The sequence below is a fragment of the Anas platyrhynchos genome, chromosome 2 (genome assembly GCF_047663525.1).
Source record: "Anas platyrhynchos isolate ZD024472 breed Pekin duck chromosome 2, IASCAAS_PekinDuck_T2T, whole genome shotgun sequence".
In the NCBI taxonomy this organism is placed as follows: Eukaryota; Metazoa; Chordata; class Aves; order Anseriformes; family Anatidae; genus Anas; species Anas platyrhynchos.
Window position 1 is genome coordinate 92,176,629 of NC_092588.1, and position 16,542 is coordinate 92,193,170.

The window sequence follows — 16,542 nt, forward strand, 5'->3', positions numbered from 1 at the left end:
TCTTAAATCTAGAAGGATATTTTTGAAAACACATGTAATTTTTTTTTTGAATTGTTCTTGACTGTCTCAAGTAGAATGTTTTATATAACTTTTTGGCTTCATGCTTAGTAAGGATCAGGCTGAATAAATAAAAGTAATAAAAATTGGTTGCAGTACTATCAGTCACAATTTCAGGGTGAAATAAGCATGTGAACTCTGCTACTACTGTGCTGGCAGAGCTATATGCAGTTGAGGTTACCTCCCAGGTGTCCATACTACCCAGGAGAGTTGGAGAGAGAGCCTCAGGCTGTTCTGCACAGAGTCTGGCAGCCTAGCTCCAACCCATCACAGGTGTAAAGCAAGCTGTCAGATTTTGTGCTCAAGTGGGAGAAGTGAGAATAGATTCCCTCCTGCTGACTGTACAGGTGGGGTGGCAACCTTTCCCTATGGAGATAGCTAACTTGCTGCCATCTTTAACTGTCACAGAGACGTGTGTATAAAAGACCTAAACATCTTTCCTATCTTTCAAGTTCTTGAGAATATGCTTTGCCTAGAGGTCTTTGTCATTCACTTTGAGATGGTAGTGATTCAGCCATGGCAGTGGTTGTGGACACTTGTACAATACTGAAGTGAAAGCTTGTATTAACACCGAATGGAAGTCTTGTATCTAGAAGTAAAAGTCAGAAGAGAAAGTTAATGATCTCATAATAGTATTCACCTATTTGCATGATTTTTCCAGATTATGGGGAAGACAGATAACGTATATAGGAAAGACCAAGATGTGCCAAACACAGTTAATGTCAACCTTTAATGAGATCTAAATGATTTTTATTTCCCTATTGTGTAGCTAAAACTTATCTTTAAAAATGAATTAAAATTCTTTTGTTTTTTTCTTAATCTTGTTTGTTATTTGCATAGACTAGCAAAGACTCTGCCTTCCCATATCTACTGAGATGTGGGTGCTTTCTGCTTGGAAAATCTGGTTGGAATGCAGAGCTAGTATTTGTATTAAACTGCTGTCTGAAGGAAGCAGGCATTCTTAAAACCACACAAGTCAGACTGTGCATTTAATAAATCCCAAAACTCTATTTTCCTCAACAATGTATAAATCCTCTTCCTACTTCACAAAGCATTTTTTAATCATTAGTACCTGTTAGTATTACTTTAGTATTACTTTACTGTTAGCAAGATGTTGGTTATCAGGAACCTTCTCTCCCTTTCCCTCCACCAGAATGTTTGGAAATATGTTCAAGATTATGTATTAAACAGAAAACATGAGAACTACTTTCTCCTTTATTGTTTGAATATATGAATATCTGCCTCCTTTCTAGAGCAGAGTAGATCACTGCTACTTTGAAGAACTGTTTTGCTGCAACCCCCTCTCCTTGCTTTTAAGATTGTGCTGATTGAGTGGCTTCTGTCACAGCTCTTGACTGAGGGAAGTCTTATTTGGTGATTACATTGTACTGGTCTGGTTCTCCTAATCCATTTAAATTGCTTGTAATTGACTTGTCTTCATTTTCTCTCTTGCTTTTACTATTGTGTGGTGCCTTCTCACTTGTATGTCAAGGTGAGCTATTTCCTCATTTCTAAAGAATGGTCTTGCATAATCCCACAAAGTATGAGGAAGACATGCTACTTATTAAAGTTTCAATGTCTCCTTACATTATAGGCTGTGTATGGATTACCTTTTGACAAACAGCTCATCTAACAAACTGACAAAATTTCCTTAATTATCTTCACCTGAATTATTGTGTGCAATTGCCTCAGTTCCTGAGGATGACTACTGTCAGGAATTACAGGGCTATTTCAATCTTCAGCAATGATTCTTTTCTTAAATATTGTTTTCTGGTCCCTATGCAGTATCTTTGTTAGTTGTTGGACAGCTCAAATATTTTTGTGTTCTCCTAGACCTTTTGGAGATAAAGCCAGCTTTGGTACTCTGTCCTTGTGGAGCCTGAAATTGAAGGTATGATTACACAGGATAGCAGAGATGCTGCAGTGGGTTGGAGCTATGAAGGCAGCAGTTCCTCCTTTCCTTCTACTTTTCCACCTTTTCCAGTCTTCACCTCTCTTGGGCTCTGCTATGGTAGTCTTGCATACTCTATTCATCAGCTCATGCTTTTCTGACACTGCAATAAACTAACTGAACTTGCTGACTGAGAACAGCAAGGGTTAGTTTCCTTCTGGATTAATGAGGTGAATACTTTTGCCATACGGTTAGAAAAACATTAGAGCTGTGAATAATTGTCCAATAGAAAAAGTAGTAGAGGAATTCTCCTTCCACATTTCTTCCATCTCCAGCTGTGTACATAAATAATGCAGCTAATGGATTCTCCTCTATGAGTAATATTAAGGTACATAGTGTTAAGGTATTTAGTGTTTTTTTAATACTTATGCTCTATTTTGCAGCATCTATAAAATAATATTTTTGAAACCTTCTACTATCTAATCAGAGGCAGGGTTTTACTTTCTCCTTTATGAGCTACATTCCTTACCTGGTATAATTGCTATGTGCCTGTTATTAGCTGACTAATAGATGACCATAACATTGATTTTAATAGTTCATTTTACTCAGTGGATCCTGGGAGACTAAAAAGGCAAAAATTTTTGAGCACAGAATAGAAAAGTATAAGTCAGTTTAATTGTATTGAATGAAAATGGTCAAGTATAGAACAAAATCAATGTTGGCATTGTCAGATAGCTGTTATTTTCTTGATGCTGGTTTTTTTTTGTTGTTGTTGTTGTTTTGTTTGTTTGTTTTTTGTTTTTGTTTTTTTTTCATAACATTTTCTGCATTAAGATTAAAATTTTGCTTTGATACTTCTGGTACCTTTCTTTTGAGTTTATGCAGAGGCAAAATATTCTAGTTCCCCAAAGGGAAATTTAAACCCATCTAACTGCATCCGAGTCACATCTGAAAACCTTTTGGGTTTCCTGATTGCTTTTTTCTTGTGTTGTTCTAATGGAGGAGTTGATTCAAATTGTGAAACTCTTAGATGTTGAGGGATTTTTGAAACAGCAAGGAGGCCATGACTTGCTGCAGCTGAGTAAACCAAGCTGCCAGGATGACTATGAGAAGTTCCCATGACAGTGTTCCCACATCGCCCGAATGAGGAATTTAAAAAATATTGTTGCCAGCAGCTGTCTTCAAGGACGGAATCTACGCGACTGCTAATCACAAGGGGGTTGTTTTCTTGCAGTTGTTTGTCTGAGTGCTTTTGACCAATAATCTTGTGTGAGACACTATCCGCCCCTGTTAAGTTTGCTATAAAAGTCAGGCTATTCGGGTAATAAAGGGAGAGCATGATCTGACCATACAGATGGTCTGTCGTGTTTTCAGCTGTTCTTCTGGCAACAGTTAGAAGAATTTATTATATTGATATATGGTTATTTCAGATTCCGGCAGTCTCCTGATGGGGTGGCTTTTCTTGGGTGGGCAGCTGAGTTCTACCACGGCCATGCTCTCACTTCCCCTTCTCAAAGGGGAAGAAAATACAATACAAAGGGCTCAAGGGTTGAAATACAGACAGGGAGATTAACAATTATCATGACTGGCAAAATAGACTCAGAGCAGGGAGATAGTAAGACTTATTGCCTATTACTAACAAGCTAGAGAAATGAGGAACAAAGGAAAGAAACCAAAACCACTTCCCCTCATCCGTCCTCTTCCACCTTCTCCCCATGAGTGGCGCAGGGGAACGGGGGCTGCTGTCAGTCTGTGACGCTTTGTCTCTGCCACTCCTTCATGGTCACTCTGCCCCTGCTCCAATATGGGGTCCCTCCCATGGGATGCCATCCTTCCTGAACTGATCCTGCCTGGGCAGCAGCTCTTCAAGAACTGCTCCAGATATGGGTACATACCACGGGGTCCACACCTCAGGAGCAAACTGCTACAGCATGAGTGCCCCATGAGCAGCAGCTCCTGCCAGGTCACCTGCTCCTGCATGGGCTCCTCTCCACAGGCTACAAGTCTGGCCCAGAATCTGCTCTGGATGCGGTCCTCCAGAAACCGCAGCCTCCATCGGTGCAGGTCTGCCTGCTCCACCGTGATCTCCTCCACGGGCTACAGCGTGGAACCCTGCTCCACCATGGTACACCATGGGTTGCAGGGGTAAAACCTGCTTCACCATGGTCCTCACCACAGGCCGCAGGGGACTTCTGCTCCGGCACCTGGAGCACCTCTCCCCCTCTTTCTTCACTGACCTTGGTGTCTGCAAGGCTGTTCCTCACTCCTCTCTCTCTCCCAGCTGCTGTGCATCAGCATTTTTTATTTTTTTTCCCTTTCTTAAATATCCTCTCACAGAGGTGCAAACAACATCACTTATTGGCTTGGCTCTGGTCAGCAGCGGGGCCCTTTTCTAATATGGGCAGCTTCAGGATTCTCTTGCAGAAGCCACCCCTATGGCCTCCTACTACCAAAACCTTGCCACATAAACCCACTACACCTGACCCCTGGGACAAGTACTTTTCCCCCATTTTATAGCCTCATTTGAAGCAACTGTAGATGTTTAATAATTATCATGGCTTTGCTTACCGCAATGAGAAAGGAGCTTGGAGCTGGTAAGCAGGAATATGACGGTCAATGCAACTGCTCTCAGGAACAGATGCAGCCTCGGCAGGAATGGGCAGGCTGACCAGCCCTAATCACATCAGCTGGCATGGGGATGGGTTGTCTGTCTTACCTCCCTCCCCCACTAAGTGCTGGCCAGCAACATCACTGAGGCCTGTGGATAATCTACACTTGTTTAATATTATTGCCAATGCTATCCAAATTTAGGAACTGTTCCAGCACATTGGCACTTCAGAGTTTTGCTCTAGTCTTATTCAAGTAGAATCTAACTGACTTTGTTAATCAGTGACAAAATACATAGCTTTTTTTTTTTTTTCTTTTGAGTTCTTTTTGGTATTAAAAAGAAATCATGTCTTGATGCTACTCTGTTGACAAGAGTACTTGTTAACGTTGTACATTTTAAAGAAGCTTCCTTGTTTAAAGGCTAAGAGGTTAACAACTGAACCCAGATTGTCTCCAGTGATTCAAGCTCAATTTTCTTGAGCTTATTGGAAGCAGTCTGCTTCAAAGAAGCTAATTAAAGGAGACAATGTTTGGGCACTAGCATGTATGTAGTTCCATAGATATTACGCATTTCTTTCCTGTAATTTGGTAAAATCAGGTAGTCATCTATCTCCTTTTCTCTTCTGGTATTGGTAGTGTGGAAAGCTAACTACATTTCCCTCTAAAATATCTGGGTGGACCTGGTGTGCTACAAGAAGGATACTCTAGTATTGCTAGCTGGGTAACTTTGCTAATAAAAATGTTACTGACATATTCATCAGTTTTGCACAGCTGAATTGATGGATGTTGGCTGGTTTAGGTGATTCAAAGGATGCAAAAATCATGCTTCCTTAAGGGTACTTGATTGAATCTTGTAACTTTAAGCAAGTAAATATGTTTTCATTTTTTCTAGCTTTTATTCAGTGTCTTACTCTGGTAGATTGCTTGTTTTGAACTTGAGAGTGGTAATTGAGCCATTCTTGTCATGTTTTGCTCTATTTTACTCTATGCAATAGGGAAGTGTTTCTTCATTATATAGAAGATGAAAGCATTACTTCAGATCTGGATGTAGATGACATTTTAGTTAGTAACAGTTGAATCAAAAGGTCGGATTGTAGACTCCTGTGATATGTAGGATGTGGGATGTGGATTTGCTTAATGTTGATTTGCAGGATTCAGTTCTGACAGCAACGTTTTGAATCATTTGCTTAAGTCCTGAAAGTCTTATGTTGTAGAAACTGAAAGGGTGTGCTACAACTTTGAATTTGCTTGATATCACTTAGACTATGTGTGAGAATATCTACACAAAAATAACTTTTCCCCTTATAACATTAAAAATCCTAGAAATTTGTCAAGTTGTTCTCTGTTGAATGCAGGACCTCTTATATTTATTTTAGGTAACTTTGATAGATCTATAGTTGCCTTTGTAGGGAAGAATAGTTTCTCATGCTGTTTGGTGTAATTCTTCCTATGCCAAATGGCTGTGTTTTAACTATCAAAACAAATAGGGTGCAAAGCATTTTTCAGTGGGGCACCCAGTGGTGGATTAGATCTGATGTGGAGCCCATTTGATTCTGAGCCCTGTAAGGAAATACCAGAAGACCTTTTGCTTCTGAGAAGGCGTTTCTTTCCTCCACAATATCTGTCATCCACTCCTCTGCCTTCTTCAGAAGTCTATTTTAGGATAATTCAATTCTGCTTTTAAGCCCCCAAATGTTACAGCTAAAAATAGATGCTGAGAAATAGGGTTTTATTTTTTGTTTCCTTAAAAAAAAAAAAAAAGCAGCAATACTTCCAACAGCCTGATCTGCCTCTTCTTTTTCTAAGACATGTGAACTTGAAAATCAGAGTAATTAATCAATGTGAACTTTCCAGATTTATCATTGTTAAAGTGCACCTGTGCCAAGCAACATTGTGCTGATTCTGCACGAAAATTTGCAGCATATTCATTAACCACCTCTGGTTTTTGTGCCTCATTTGTGCAGAACAGGCCAGGAAGAAGGGGGATTTTGGTTTGTGCTGAGGCAGCACTGTACAAACCAAGTGGAGACTTGGGCTAAAAGATCCAGATGCACTCTGTGTTTTTTCCCTCTCTTTGTTCCTTAAACCTTTAATGAAAAGGAGGCTATACCTGAGGACAGACAGATGGTCATTTACCCATGCCTATGTACTGCACTGTTCCTATAAATACATTTTTCACCAAGCTTATTAGGTGAATTAGCTGATGCGTAGTTACAAACACATTCAGTGGAAGGTATCTGAGAGTCCGCCTTCCCTTTCTACATATATCAGAGAAGTTTGGCTGCATAGACTTCTAGAGGGGATTCTTGAAATGTGCCAGCATGTGTGGAGCTGACGTCCTCCTGCTTGGCCGTGAGTTACCGCAGAGCTGCTCCTGCCTAGAAATGATAAGCATCTGCTGAGTGGTCTCAGTCATGTGTGGCATGCCTGTGTCTTGGCCTTGCTTGCCTGCTGGCTGCTGAATACAGCTGTCAGGTTTATTTATGTATTAACCTTGCCTGAAGCATACACAGAATCACAGAATCACAGAATTTCTAGGTTGGAAGAGACCTCAAGATCATCGAGTCCAACCTCTGACCTAACGCTAACAGTCCCCACTAAACCATATCCCGAAGCTCTACATCTAAACGTCTTTTAAAGACTTCCAGGGATGGTGACTCCACCACTTCCCTGGGCAGCCTGTTCCAATGTCTAACAACCCTTTCAGTAAAGAAGTTCTTCCTAAGATCCAACCTAAAACTCCCCTGGCGCAAACTTAAGCCCATTCCCTTCAGTACCCTTGGGTGGATCCCATCCAGCCCCATCGACTTGTGCACATCCAAGTGCCGTACCAGGTCACCAAACATTTCTTCGTGGATAGTGAGGGCCACATCCTGCTCCCCATCCCCTTCCACCAGCTCAGGGTACTGGGTATCCAGAGAACAACCGGTATTGCCGCTAAAGACTGAGGCAAAGAAGGCATTAAGCACCTCAGCCTTTTCCTCATCTCTTGTCACTAAGTTTCTCCCTGCATCCAGTTAAGGATGAGAGATTCTCCTTAGTCCTCCTTTTTGTGTTTATGTATTTATAAAAACATTTTTTGTTATCTTTAACGGCAGTAGCCAGATTGAGCTCCAGATGAGCTTTGGCCTTCCTAATTTTGTCCCTGCACAGCCTCGCTACATCCTTACAGTCCTCCCTAGTGGCCTGCCCACTTTTCCAAAGATTATAATCCCTCTTTTTTTCTCCTAAGCTCAAGCCACAATTCTCTGTTGAGCCAGGCCGGTCTTCTTCCCTGCCAGCTCGTCTTTGGGCACGTGGGGACAGACCGTTCCTGCGCCATTAAGATTTCCCTCTTGAAGAACGCCCAGCCTTCCTGGACCCCTCTGCCCTTCAGAACCGCCTCCCAAGGGACTCTACCAACCAGTGTCCTCAGCAGCACAAAGTCAGCCCTCCGGAAGTCCAATACAGAGGTTTTACTGGTCCCCTTCCTGGCCTCGCCAAGGATAGTGAACTCCACCATTTCATGGTCACTCTGCCCAAGACAGCTCCCAACCACCACATCTCCCACCAGTCCTTCTCCGTCTGTGAACAAAAGGTCTAGCGGGGCACCTCCCCTGGTAGGCTCACTAACCAGCTGTGTCAGGAAGCTATCTTCCACACTCTCCAGAAACGTCCTAGACTGCTTTCTCTGGGCTGTGTTGTGCTTCCAGGATATGTCAGGGAAGTTGAAGTCCCCCACGAGAACAAGCGCTGAAGATTTTGCAACTTCTGTCAGCTGCCTGTAGAACTCCTCATCTGTCTCCTCATCCTGGTTCGGCGGTCTATAACAGACCCCGACCAGGACGCTAGCCTTGTTGGCCTTCCCGCCGATCCTAACCCAAAGGGACTCGACCTTGTCATTCCCAGCCTCGAATTCTACAACATCGAAAGACTCTCTAATATAGAGAGCCACACCACCACCCCTTCTGTGCTGCCTGTCCCTTCTGAAGAGCCTATAGCCAGTCATTGCAGCACTCCAGTCGTGAGAGTGGTCCCACCACGTCTCCGTGATGGCAACCAAGTTGTAGCCTGCCTGCCGCACAATGGCTTCCAGCTCCTCCTGTTTGTTGCCTGTGCTGCGTGCATTGGTGTAGATGCACTTCAGCTGGGCCATTGCCTTAACCCCCAGCCTCACCATTGTTCCCCCTGGCACAGCTCCAACAATCCTTGTTTCAGCCCCATCCCCCTTCTTACCTAGTTTAAAGCCCTCTCAATGAGCCCTGCCAGCTTCTGGCCCAGGATCCGTTTTCCCCTAAAAGATAGGCACCCGTCTGCGGCCATCAGGCTGGGTGTCGAGTAAAGTGCCCCACAACTGAAAAACCCAAAATTTCTGTGTTGGCACCATCCCCTGAGCCACGTGTTTAACAGGTGGGCTTTCCGTGTCCTCTCTGTACCCCTCCCTGCCACCGTAGGGATGGACGAAAACACCACCTACACTCCCGCTCCATCCACTAACCGTCCCAGTCCTCTGAAGTCCCATTTGATATCCTTTAGGCTTCTCTCTTCAATGTCATCACTGCCAGCCTGGACTATCAAAAGAGGATAATAGTCAGAGGGGTGAACCAGGTTGGGAAGCATCCTGGCAACATCCCTGACCCTGGCCCCAGGGAGGCAGCAGACTTCCCTATGGGTAGGGTCAGGCTGACAAATAGGGCCCTCTGTTCCCCTGAGAAGAGAGTCTCCTACAACAATAACCCTTCTTTCTGTCTTGGTGGAGGCAGTCCTGAGGCGTGGAGTCGACCTCCTCACCCTAGGCATCCTCCTGGGAACACTCGCTACCTCTTCCTCACCCACCGGTCTCTCAAGCTCCAGGGCCTCAAACCTGTTGCGTAAGGGCACCTGGGAAGGTGGGGCCAGAAGGGGAGGGCATCGCCTGCGATGTCGAGCAGGGACCTGTTTCCATTCTTCCTCAACTCCCAGATCCCCTCCCTCTGCCCGACGGCGACAGGGCAGGGGGTCCACCCCCATTTGGGGTGTCTCACTCCGGTACCTCTTCTTGAGGCCCTGCAGGGAGTCACTCCACCAGTCTATCTCCCACTTGCACTCCCTGATATCCCTCAACCTCTCCACCTCCTCCTTGAGCTCCGCCACCATGCGGACCAGGTCGTTCACCTGCTCACACCTCACGCACATAGTTTCTTTGCCTCCCACTGATGGCAGCAACAGGCTCAGACATTCCCCACATCTGGTGACCTGAACTGCTGCATTTTTTAATGGGTAGTCGGTCTGGGTGTGTACCGACTTCCTGGAGACCACGTGCCTGGTGGAGACCATTATCACCTAGCTAATGGCTGTCGGCTGTAATTAAGGAGGTGTTCATATGGGCGGGGAAGAGCGCTCTGCCCTGCCTGCTCGCCCTGCCTGTGTGGACATCAGAATTTTATTTTGGTGGAACTTAATTTTCATGACACAATTTTATGTGTTTTAATAATAAGTTGAGGGAAAAAAATCAAAATGAAATGTGAAACTTCCCAAAGATAAATTGTTGAATTTATAAAGACAAAAATAAAAAGTATGTTTCAATTTAAGTATATAGTCAAGTCTGCTGCTACAGATAAAGGAACATTCTTTTACATGCTTTTCTGTCAAACCATTTAATAGGAAAAAAAATTGATGTACTCCAAACAGTACTAATCAGAAATTACCCTAGAGGACTTTGAAAATAATGGAATATCCATATACTGGCATCAATAATAGTAATACATAATTATACAGTACTGCTTATATGTCATGAAATAATGAAGATCCCTACAAAATGTTAAAGAAATAATTGGAGGTTCTGATATATTACTTCAGAAAGTTCAGCGCAGTTTTCTGTTCATAATTACAATTCCATGCATTCACAGGAATGAAAACTGTTTTTTTTGTTGTTGTTGTTTTGTTTTGTTTTTAATTAAGAGGTTTTTGTCAGCTTTCACACTCCAATAGTTAAAACAGCTTTTTCTATAACAGGAAAGCTATCCATAATGTGTGTTCAAAGGTTGAGAATATCAGACTTCTGGCTAGATCATGTAAACAAGGATTTAAAGAAGCTCTTATTCCATCTGTATACATGGCTGCCAAGCAGCAATGAAGTTCTCCAACTGTATGGTGGGTTGTTCATTCACTTCTTTTTTCTTCTTTAGAGTAGGCACTGACTGATATTTTTCACAACCATGTTTAAAAATACTGGAGAGATACTGGGGTATGACTGCCTGACAAAATCTAGGTACTACATGTGGAGTACAGAGGGAAGAAAAAGATTTATTAGATCCTGCAAACAATCAAGGAAAAGTAGAATCTGTATCTCCCACAGGTCCTGTGCTTTTTATCTGTCTCCCTTCTGCATTGTTTGCAGAGATGTGTCATACCCTTTTTACCTAGCTTGTAGCTCATGGCTGGCTTCTAACTACAAGCATTTACAATGCCAGCAGCTCTGTGAGCTTGGCTGAGTGAAATATTGTGAATGCTCAGTATGTGTGCACAGCGTTGACTGTTACAAGTCAGCTGCAGTGACACACCACCAAATAAAAGGTATGATTATGAAGTTTAAAAATATCCCCTTCCCTGTGCCCCCATCCCAGCCTTTAGACAAAGCTATTAAAAACCAATGTACTTAGAGCAACTGTGATAATTTCACGTATGGATTGGCAACATAAATTCTTGATCTCAGATACTGATATCCTGAATGGCAACTTATGGTATTGCAGACCTCATTTATGAAATACTATTTGCATTAAAATGAATGTGCTGAGTGGAGTTAATGAATATCAGAAAGCTCAAACAAATCTGGAAGACCCCATAGTGATACGGTACTGTCCAAATTATTTTTCTAATCCTTGTCATCCACTGACATCAATCATGTTGATGATGGTGCTGCATTTTTGTCTGCTCCCCTGCCACCCCAGTGCAGGTATGGGAGGGTAGAAGCTGGTTGTTTCACCAAGCATTTTAATAGCCACAGTGTGATAGGTAACTGTGTTACCACCAGCTGTAGAAGGTTGTGAGGCAGGCAGCAAAACAACCTGTCAAATGATGTTTGTTTCAATCTTTGTTTATTTACTTGTTTATTGAAGGGCTTCATTGATCCTTGGGGGCTTCTTTCACTTGGAGAAAGGGAGAAGGCAACTTGAAATTTATGTCTCTGTGCTTGCAGATAGAAATAATCATTGTATTAGAAGATGGCACTGAGTTGGTTCTCTAAGTTATGGGTTCCCCCAGTTCATCCTGTTTTTGGTTTGTTCCTGCTGTAGGTTGCAGCAGTCATGAATGAACAGACCTGGTGCTAGTCAAAATATTGGGATACTGAATGTGGAAGTGGACAGAAATGAGGTGTTGCAAAATGATGCAAGAAGTCCCAGCACCAGCTTCTTGTGCCTGTGGTGTTCTTCAGGACCTGCTGGGCTGTCGGTAGGGTTTCTACATCTTCCCAGCTCTGACGAAGCTGAAGGTTTTGATACTGCTCTCCTTCTGGCCTAGACCAATCAATCATGAATACACACTGAACCTGTCTTGAGCATGTCTTGAGGCTCATCCTATTTTATTGGAACTTTATCCTTTTCCATGTGGGGTAATGTTTCTTGCCTAATTTCTCCCACTAGTCTTACTTGCCATCCCTTGATCAGGATATTGGCAGTGACCTGTCCAGTCAGAAGAAAATCTTGCTAGTAATCTTGGCCTCCTTTTCTACTCAAATGGAGAAAATCCAAAACTGCCACCATGCCCCCCCCCCCCCCCCCCAATGCCTCTTTCAGGTTCCTGTGCTATTTACTGCATGAGATGAGTCAATGCTTGAAATGCAGTCTAAATTCCCAGATTTGCAGCCTTGATGGCTGTCAGACTTTTAATCAGGTGTCTGAAAAATGGGCAGGTGCTTGGAATGCAGGGGAAACTTAGAGCTAATGTTCATCCAGAATGAAGTAAAAGATGTAATTTAACATAGACAAATTTCCCCCGCTCACACCCTCACACAAAGCGATAGTGTCATCTCTTTTGTGTCACTTTGTGTTCCTCCCTAGGGTGCCCGCCAACTGCCCCCTGCATCCTCACTGCCCAGCACCTTATTGTGGCTTGAAAAAACTTTGTGTTTCATACGGCCATCACTCTATGAAATAAACTGCTTTCAGAAATGTCACCTAAAAGCTGGGGTTTTAACTACTGCTCTTAACTGTCCTTATTTCACAGCTAAAAATGCCTTAATGGAAACAAAAAGTTACTGTATTAAAAATAAATTTTCTTCAAAAGAAGAGGGAATTGAAATGCCATCTGCACTACTTCTGGTTCCCATTTAGCTCCTTAAAATGAATGTCAAATTAACAGCAGCACTTCCCCCTTCTTGCTTCCTTCTCCATCTCATAGCTTGCTCTAAGGTTCAGCCAGAATCCTTGGGAAATTAGAGAATATTACCTTTGTAAAAACTTCAGCAAGACTTGGTGTTTTTCTTGTTGTTTGTGTTCTCCCCCCCCCTCCCTCCCCCTCCTCCTGTCTTCTCATTCTCTATTGCTGTTGCAGCTTCCCCACAATGTTCCTGTGGTCTTATCTTTCCTTCCCTGCAGGAAGGTTGCTGCTGGTGTGGGGAGGCTGGGCACAAAATCCTGCTGTTTTCTATTGTGGCACTGCTTGTAGCTTCTGGTCTCAGGCACCACTGGCCAAGGGCACTGGGCATCCCCTGACATTTGTCTCCATGTCTTTACCTCATCTCCCAGATATTCCCCTATTTCCCAGATGTCTCCTCCAGCCAGGATCTTTTCCTTCTACTTGGGCCTCCTTCTCTCAGATACCCACATCTCTTAGCATCAGCTCTTCTTTCTGGTAACCAAGCCTCCAGGTTCTCCAGTCCAAATAGTCTACGTGCTGAAGCAGAGTGAATAATGAGCCTATAAACTGGTGGGTCTGTCTCATGTCTCTCACAGTTGGAGGATTCAGGATGTGCCGCTTCCATGAGGTCCAGGTGTTATGAAATTCCAAGCAGCCCATTACTGATTGCAGCTTGCAAGCAGCAGGCTCCTGCTTGGGAGTTCAGGAGTTCAATTTCAGACATTCACCCATTTGCATACACACATTATCTGCTGTCTTCTAGTGCCCACAATTTCAGCTGTATTTTTCATCGACTGCAAGTGTCTAACTCTTCCATGTGCGCCACGAGGCATGTGAATTTCTCCCTTGGACTAGGCATTACAAAGAACAGAGCCTCACATTCAAGGGCATATTTTTCTTGTTTAATGATCTGTGTTATATACATGGGTTTGCATAAGGAAGATGATGTTTTTAAACTGGAGGTAGAGTGCCAGTGTAGGATAAATTATTCCTGTTGATGTAGTCTGTCTCTGTTTAGAGGAAATCCAGTTACAATGTGCTTATTTCTCAGCACAGTACTTTCCAAACTGCAGATTGCAAGGCTGATACAAAGACAATTCCTCATGTTAGTACATGGTGTAGAGTCCTGGCTAGCTAAGATTTCAGCTTGTACCTTTATGGAATTATAGCAATAGCTAAAACTTTTCCAAATACTTTAATGTCTATTCTCCCTTTTGAATGAAAAATTTGAATGTAATTTTTTTTCTGATTAATCTGGGGACAGGGTAGGGAAAATATTTTGATGTGACTGAAGAGCTGCTGCTGGTGTCTGTGCTACTCCTAAGGTGGAGGCATTCTTTCTTTCTAGTTTTTTTTTTCCTCTTTAGGAAAAGGCTTAAATCCGTTCAAAAAGGAGAGTGAAGCTCTGAATTCTCATATGGAGACTTGTTTCGTAGCTGGTTTCCTGTGACAGGAAATGCTGTTCCCCAGCTCTCATGTAGCTTGGTCTGGGCACTGTGATCAGCATCTTCCCAGAGAAGCAAACCTGTTTAGGAAATTTATAGATAGCAATTTGGTCTTCAGTATAGCAGAGGCTCAACTGTTAATTGCTTTGAAGATTAAAGTTAAGACCTTGTACTGGCATCTGAAACTGACTGTAGAAATAAGCCCTAGCCATGAACTTCTGTCATCTCCTTTGCAAAGCCTTTGGTGTTTAGAGGATAATAGATAAGCAGGATATCCAGGACAGCATCTAACTGATGTAAAAGATTTATTTATTTATGGAGACCTAGATTGTTTCAGGAGCAAAACCAGTCCTCTCCGGGGCTGTTATCCAGCAATTTTTCCAGAGAAGGTGTCAGTGAAGAAAATGAGTGGACATAAGGCCAAGTAGTCACACAGAAGTGACAGTGAGTCAGTCAAATACTGGTAACATCTACCGTGCAAATAATAGCCACTTCAGTTTGCTATTTTAATTGATATGTTTTCTTTAAGTTGAATTGAAATAAATATTTTCCTAAGATAAGGTGTTGAGTTTTCTTTTTTTTTTTTTTTTTTTTTTTTGATGAAAGAATGCTCTCTTTGTGTCTTGTGGTCCTGCACTACCCATCCTTCTTTGTTTCCTCCCCACACAAACCCAGCTTGGATTGAGTTGAAATCTTTTGCTTAATGAAGTGAGTCATCATATTCTGAGGTTGTTTAAACATTTTGTGGCAACTCTTTTTTCAAGGCAGTTTTCATTTCAGGACTTCTTTTTCTGTGGTAAGAATTCTGAAGGAAAATGCTTCTGGAAAGTTAAACAATTTGCTTAAAGATGTTTAGAAACAGCTGAATTCTCTAGTAGTTTTGGTTCTATCATTCAATGTCATTCTTCATCAAATGAATCTCCATTAGTTGAGTATGATGCAAGCAAATAGGGATGTTTTCTCAGAGACACAGTAGTGCCAGTACTTTGGAGGCCGAATGAATACAATGTCTGAGTGCGCCCTGTTGATGGCATTTATTTTTATGGTGTTTGGGAGCAGTGCCCAAGGAATATCTAATGTATTTGGCCAACTAATAAGACAAAGTGGCAGACAGTCCATGCACTGTAGAGCTTGTAGCACATTGTTAAATGGGAAAAACTTGTGATGTATAACCAGCATGCTAACAGCAGTGATGCTGCTGTTAACATTTCTTCTGAAGGAGATAACAATAAATGATATAATTAGTAGAGGAGAAACTTCTGAGGAGAAATAATATATGTCATTGAACATTGAAAGTTGAGGAAGATGGGGGTGAGCGTGGAGAATGAAAGACTGATTGGTAAATCTAAAATGGAAGTGAATTGAAGATGCTGCATGACAGGTAATGGGAAATCAAAAGGAAAAACGTCTTGTATGTTCTTAAACCAAAAAAGACTGGCTCTACTTTGACATCTTCTGCTTCTCTGCGGTTTCTCCATATATTTTTCTTACTTAGAATAACTTCAAGACAATCCTTTCCTGCTAACACTGTCTGAGGTAGTCCAGCGTGGGATATTGTTTGCCTGCTCTTATGGACTCAGGTAAGGCAGTCTGTCCTCTCACATTGCCTGGCCTGGAACATCAAACAATGGCATCCTTCTTGGTGCTTTCCCGCTGGGTTTATGCTACAGGGGATTGTGGATGGGTGACGAAAAGTACCTAGTAGCATTTATGAGCTGAGGAAAGTAAAGGAGTCCAAGGCAAAATGCTTCAGGCATCCACAGGCCCTTCCAACCTGCTGCAGAGAGAGAAGGTATTAAAGAGATGTGGAAACAGGGACAAGACCTCTGAGTTACGTTTCAGATCATGGGGGTACCTGGAGAATGAAGAAAAAAGTCATTTCTCCCCCTTTCCCTCCCTTCTCCCTCCCCCCCCCCCCCCCCCCCTTTCCCCCGCCCTTTTATAGGAGTGAAAATGGGAGAAATAAGAAAAATAACTCAAGTTTCAGAATTCAGCTGCTGTGGAGCTTGCTGAAAATGATGCTGGGAGAGATCCGTGTGCCCCTCTTGCCCAGTAAGCAGAAGCCTCCCTCCTTTCCCTCTCCCTCCCCTGCCCCCCTCACTCCCACTGTTTATTGTGCTATATAAAGTGGATGTTGTTCTCTATACCTCATCTCAGCCCTGCAGCTGGTGCTCTATTTTGAGAAGCAAGATGATGAAAAGAGGATCCTATGATTTGGTTTGAATT

General features: G+C 42.8%; 1 long non-coding RNA gene across 2 annotated transcripts in view; it reads left to right on the forward strand.

The window, feature by feature from the left end:
* Window positions 1–16,542, forward strand: part of LOC110351875 (uncharacterized) — a 173,277-nt gene that overhangs the window by 34,403 nt on the left and 122,332 nt on the right. The window lies entirely within an intron of this gene.